Source organism: Microtus ochrogaster, chromosome 18 (genome assembly GCF_000317375.1).
Source record: "Microtus ochrogaster isolate Prairie Vole_2 chromosome 18, MicOch1.0, whole genome shotgun sequence".
In the NCBI taxonomy this organism is placed as follows: domain Eukaryota; kingdom Metazoa; phylum Chordata; class Mammalia; order Rodentia; family Cricetidae; genus Microtus; species Microtus ochrogaster.
In genome coordinates this window covers 32,295,479-32,301,975 of record NC_022020.1, presented here as the reverse complement: position 1 = coordinate 32,301,975, position 6,497 = coordinate 32,295,479, and the positions used below count along the sequence as shown (strand labels likewise).

At 39.8% G+C, this 6,497-nt stretch overlaps 1 protein-coding gene across 1 annotated transcript in view; it reads right to left on the bottom strand.

Annotated features, from left to right (window-relative positions):
- The window catches only part of Myot (myotilin), a 42,275-nt gene extending 36,847 nt beyond the window's left edge, over positions 1 to 5,428 (bottom strand). Inside the window, exon 1 of the mRNA XM_013349475.1 lies at positions 5,257 to 5,428. The gene's annotated coding sequence lies outside the window, so the exon portion shown is untranslated. The remainder of the gene's footprint in view (positions 1 to 5,256) is intronic.
- Between the last annotated feature and the right edge of the window lie 1,069 nt (positions 5,429 to 6,497).

The following is a 6,497-nucleotide window of genomic DNA, read 5'->3' as shown; positions in this document are numbered from 1 at the left end:
TAAAAGAGAATGACGTCTTGTAACTCAGAAAATAATATTTTTAGTTTCTCAATCTTTGTAAAAAGTCTATATCAGTAAAAAAGTATTATTATCAGTTTTATTCTATGGACTAGAATTCTGAAGACAAGAGAAGTTGGAAAACTCACCTATGCTCACATGTCCTTCTGGAGAGAATGACTTTATAAAAGAAATGCTATTGATTTCAGTATGTAAGTTTTCATATTGTAAAGTCATGTTCAGTTTTTAACAGGCTGTTCCATTTCTGTTTGCCCTAAGGATAGACAGGTAGACAGACAGACAGACAGACAGACAGGACACACACACACATACAACATACCCATTCATACACTACACACACACACATACCACATACACACACCACATATGCACACCAGACACACCTTACACACAGATACATACACACACCCCACACACATACATACACACACACACACACACACACACACACACACACACACACACACACACGATTTATACTCTGTGCACAGGGACAGCTAAGACCACGTAGTCTCGTTAGGGTGTCACGTTACTGTCGTGAGTGCCAGAGCGGTGTAACTGGAGGGTTACTAGAGAGGTGAAGCCACAGCATTAAACAGGCTTTGCAAATTAAAGAAAAGGACCATGCCCAATGCTCCTTTTCAAGTTTGATGTTTAATAGCTGTAGAAGGATGTGAATCATCAAGACATTGCTCTAACTACCTTGTATACACAATGTCCTTCACCACAGAGGTATAACTATTATTCTTATTTAACAAATAAGCAAACAAGCTTAGAGAGGTTAAAATAATTTCCTAAAGCCACACTGTGTATGGCAAAGACATCAATAAAGTCATCACCATCTACTTTTAGAGCAGCGAGCTCTTACCATTTTCCCTGGGAGACCCTCTTTGTCCCTGTAGCAAATCTTAGTTACTCCCTGTAGGTGGGAAAATAGGCCTACGCATTGAAAAAAGCCCAAAGTTTTTGATTACCTTTGAATGTAGAAGCTACCTCATAGGGTTCCACATGGATATGCCTACCAATAGCCTTTACATATATAAGGGAAGATGAGAAACTTTCCTCTGACTGGGTTATCTGATCATTGCGTAGATATGGAATCGATGTGGTGTTGAGATGAACTGAAGCGGCAGTGTGAAAAAAGCTCTTTGTCAAATATGGTGGAGACACACGAGGAGATTTTTGACTCTAGGTTTTGGATATGAAATAGCTGTGGGTCAGAGTCTCGAAGAACCACAGACAAGGCCTGGAAGAGGCATCACTGAGAGTGTAATAAGGAAATCAAGAGGTGTATGCAAGCCAGAGAGTCAATTGTGCCTGGATCCCGCCCTCACGCTACAGAATGTGAGGATAGCTGACCGTGCTCTCAGGAAAGCCCTGAGGCCTAGTGTGGAGAGAGGAGGAATTGGCTGAGAGGGGACGAGGCATTGTAGCCTTCCCTAACTCCCTCCTATTAGCGCAGTCCAGTTTAGCTCAGTGCCACCTCGGCAGTGGTGAAGGACTGAGAGGCTGAGGGACTGAGGTACAGGGTAGGGTAGTGAAACAGGACAATGACATGCTTGTAGGTCACTTGTGGGCTCAAGAGCATCTCAGAATGCCAGGAAATGAGGGCAGAAGACTTACGCAAAGACCTATGTGGAACAGGAGTGTCTGGGAAGGCACCTGCAAATTTGATGGGGAAGTAAATAGTGAAGTCAAAATCACTGCTTTATACTGTTACACTAAGCCTCAAAATTTAATATCCATGTGAACATGAAAGTCTTGTTAAAATGCAGACTCAAAATACATCTGGGCTGGGTACTGAGGTCTTCACCATTTCTCAAAACTGGAGTAAAGAAGCTGTTCTGCTGGTCTATAGACCACACTTTGAAAAACAGCATGAACAAAGTCTTAAATTTGGAAAAAAATATGAGGTAGGAAGCTAGGTGTGGTGTGGTTTATTAAGCCAGTTTTATTAATCCAGACCTTGTAAGCTCAGGGACAGCTTGAGCCACAAGTTTGAGATACTGGTGTGTGTGTGTGTGTGTGTGTGTGTGTGTGTGTGTGTATGTGTGTATGTATATCTGACAATATGTATTGAATCTCCAGAGCTCAAGAAACCACATGGTGGTAAATGGTTTAACAGGAAGGGTTTGGCTAGGATAAACTCTCAAAGAGTCTTGAATGCCAAGGTAAGGATTGAAATGGCATCACTAGTTAAAGAATCATTGCAGATTTCTGTATTGGGTAGAGTGTATGAAAGCCACCTGTACTTAGGTGATATTTATCTCATCATGCATAGGGCAGATGGATTAAAAGTTTCAGATTAGGTACCAAGTGAGTGTCTGCCTAGGCTACAGAGTGAGTTCAACGCTAGCCCAAGAAAGTGAGTGGGTAGTAAGATTGCTCAGCGAGTGAGGACCCTTGCTGCCAAGCCTGACACCTGAGCTGAATCCACAGAGACCACAAGTTGTCCTCTGAACTCCCCATGCACACACACACACACACACACACACACACACACACACACACTCAGTAAATAAATGTGAAAATTGAATATATTTAAATAGTGACTTATGTTACATTGCTAATTATTAACATAGTGTATAAGGATACTGTATTATTAGTTAGTATACACATTACACACTGTATTAGTAACTACTGCGTCATGACTATGGCATGTTGAAGAAGGAGTCTGACTCTTGGAGTCATCTAAACCATCAGCAAACTGATCTGATCTGCCCACTTCTCGCTTGTTTATGTGGACAGAAAGCCACCCTCATGATCGAACAGGATTAGAAGCTGTTTAGACAAGGAATGCAGAAGTGCTTGTCTTCAAGAATCTTTGACCGGGGGCTTAAGAGATGACTTTTGGTTAAGAACACTGACTGCTCTTCCAGGGGACCCAGGTGAAGTTCCGAGCACCTGCATGACAGCTAACAACTGTCTGTAACTTTAAGATCTGACACCCTGACACAGGCATATGTGTAAGCAAAACACCAGTGTAAGCAAAATAAAAAAATAAATCAACATTATAAAAACTTTTATCAGAGTTTTACAAGGGACCCTATACTGACCCAGAATAGCACTTAAAGCCATAAATAGATGTTATCAACCTTTATCCACATGTTGCTTCTACCATTTATTATGGGTATTTCTTTGTTCCATGGCTGTTTTCAACCTGCTGCTTTCAAAGAATAATATTAGACCTTCCCTCCCTGTTCCTCTCCCTCCCTCTGTCCTTTCTGGCCCAGGGCATAAAAGGATCATGAGAGAAAAAGGGGTCATAGTTTAAGATTAAAGCTTTAAATTCAACCCAACTTCTAAAAGCTGATCACATGGGAAGTCCATAGCATAGTAAGGTTGGCCACATGGCTTTCTTAAAGGCATGATAAATATAAACAAGCTGGGTACACAGCAGAAAAACAGATTGAGTACATAGTTGCAGATAGTCTCAAAGCATATTATTCACTTAGTTGCAAAGATGAACAAACCCTTAGCTTCTGAAGGCAATTTTGCAAGAGACAGAAAAGTCATCCCCACACTGTATTCTATCTGTATCATAACCTTGAAAATAAATTACTGGAGACATTTCAGAAAATTGAACTCTAACAAAATTCAATCAATGCTAAAAGCATTTTGAAATGAATAAAGACGTTTTTATGGACTTGGGTATTACACATACAATGACAAATTTTCCAGAGAACTGGACTCAATTTATTACTGTTGAAACAACCTTTAAAAAATAAGAGTTGTCAGAACCTTAGTGCAAAACCTCTAGAAATTCACAATCTAAAGGTATAAAAAGAAAAAAAATTTGATTCATTCTAACCCCCAAGTTCCTGCATATATTTCTAGAAAATATATCTGCACAAGTAGTTGTGTATATAAAATTATTTTTTTCTATAAGTGGGATATATGTATATATTTCTACATATCTGTACTTTGGATTTTTCAATTTATATGACAGTTCATATGCGATCATTTGAAAACAGTACATGAAGGTCTCAGCAAATCTCAACTGCATAGAATGTTCACATGACTTATAATAGTTGACTTAGTCTGTTACCCATTGAAACATTGGTGGGATTTTAGAAACAAACCTAATCAGGAAAGCTTTGATACACCTTTGTATGATTTATTATTAAGTGTTATCTATAATAATGGATATAACGGGAAAATAAACACATTTTCCATTTCAATAGTTACGGCCAACTGCCCTTTCCTCAATTGCTACATTCTCAGCATCTACTTGACTATACGTTTTCTTACTTTTGGTTAGGGTGCATGCTTTTTCCTCGTGGAGGAGGCTGCTCATCTCTTCTGTATTTACTGTCACTTATGCTTCCCTGTCTTGGACCATAACCAACATAGAACATTAACAATGCATCTTTACAGCTATGATTTTATAGAGTACATTAAACTAGGTACTTAAATCAAAATTTGAGATTAAATTCCCTTTTTTCTTCCTTTAAATGGGCAATAAACTGTCACAACTTCTAAAAAACAGCAAGATGATGACATTTGATCTTTACTGTCTGAAACTAATAAACAGTTGCATTTTATCCATACCCAATCTATTTTGCTTTCAGGAAATTTGAGAAAATTCCTGAAGTGGAAAACACCTTCCCAAAGTGGTAGCATTTATTGTATAGTTGACTTTACTCTCTCCCAATTCTGTTAAAACCTTACTCTTCCCCCTACCTTGATGAGAATAACTTTGGAAATAAGTTTATATCCATAGCTTTAAATCTGTGTGTATGTGCTGAAGGCCCATGCATCTTTTGGTGATATGATCAGTCTCTAAACTATATATATTTAGGAAGTCCTAGAAAAAACAACAGCAATGCTGGTATTTGGTTTGACAGTTGTGGCTCAGGGCAGCAGCGGGACATAGAACAGAATTCTTGCTGCGGAATATGATCCTCTCTTGATTCTAATTTTATCTGTGTGCTACAGCTTTTAAATGTGCGGACAGTTGGTGTGGGATAAATCTGTCCTTGCAAGCTGGATGCAGTTGACATAAAATTAAATATCTGACATTAAATCCAAATGCGAAGATATGAAAATGGTTGATTCCTCTTTTGCTATTTCACCTTCTATCCACCATGAACTTCTAGCAAACAACAACAGGAGGCTTACCATTAACAGGATGTGGGCCTGATCTTGTTAAAGCCCAATACTTCAGAAAAAGCAGAATAAGTTCTGGCTTTTTAACCCGTCCTCCACCCTGATGGTAAAATGATAAATTGTACATACCTGATTTGATCGCAGCCTTTTCTTTATCTGTCTCCCTTGAATATAAGATTGCTACCAACGGTGAAGCCCACGCTTTCACCTTGGCTGGCATAACAAGCCCCTGTGACCTCTGAGAGTTTGAAAATGGGGGAACCCCAGCCCCCTTCTAGATTCTTCCCAGGTGACTAAATAACTTGCTAGTTGTTAAGGAATAAATCTGAGGAGTGAGGTCACAGCACAGTCGGGCTGTTGGCTCTTCTTCAGATGACTGGATTAACAAAGTAGAAAAGCACTAAAAATACATCAGAGCACAGGTTCTCCTGCCAGGGGTAGAGTGCTGAGATAACCAGTCTGCTGGGAAGTCTGTTGACATCATCTGGCCCCCGATGCACTATTCAAATGGGAGCCTAGATGAGAGACAGATTTGGTTATCATCTAATTGCCAGTAAAACCCTCAGTTCTTGTCCTGGTGACCTATTGTTACTCCTTGCCTGATTTGCTTAATTAGCTTTCTCTTTTTTTTATAGTTTCCTTCACCCAGTGGATCTTCATAGAAGAGGTGTTTTTTAATGTTTGATTTGTGTATGTGTGTGTGTGAAAGTTTGTGGATTTGTGTGGTGGCCAGAAATTAGTCCTCACTGTTCTTCCTCAGGATCCATCCGCTCTGTCTTTGGAGACAGGTCTTCTCATCACTAGGATCCAGGACTTGATGGTTATGCTAGGCTGAGCCAGTAATCCCAGAAATCCACCTGAATCTGCCTCCCCAACTCTGGAATTACAAGTACATGGCTTTTGATGTGGGTCTGGGCTTGAACTCATGTCATCACGCTAATGTGGTAAGCACTGTGCCAATTTAACTATTCCCCAGCATCAGATTAGCAACCTCTCAGCTGCTAATAAGGGATAAGGTCTTCTACACATGAGCTTTTGGGGAGGTAACCCGCTGCTCGATGTGCATTTGAAATAAAAAAGATGCAGGTTTAATACATTCACAAAGTTCCTATTATCCTATTATCAACTTATTTTAATTTTGAAATAGGGTCATATTCTGAAGCCATGTCTGTCCTGGAACTCACTAGTAGACCAGGCTGGCCACATACTTCCAGAAATCGTCATGTTTCTGCTTCACGAGCTTGCTCAGCATGCCTGCTGTGGCGGATTTTATTTTTAGTTGATAAATACTTGCATATGACAGCAGGACTGGTGGTACATTCTTATACTCTTAGTGCTTAGGAAATGGAGGCACGGTCATCGTGGATTCA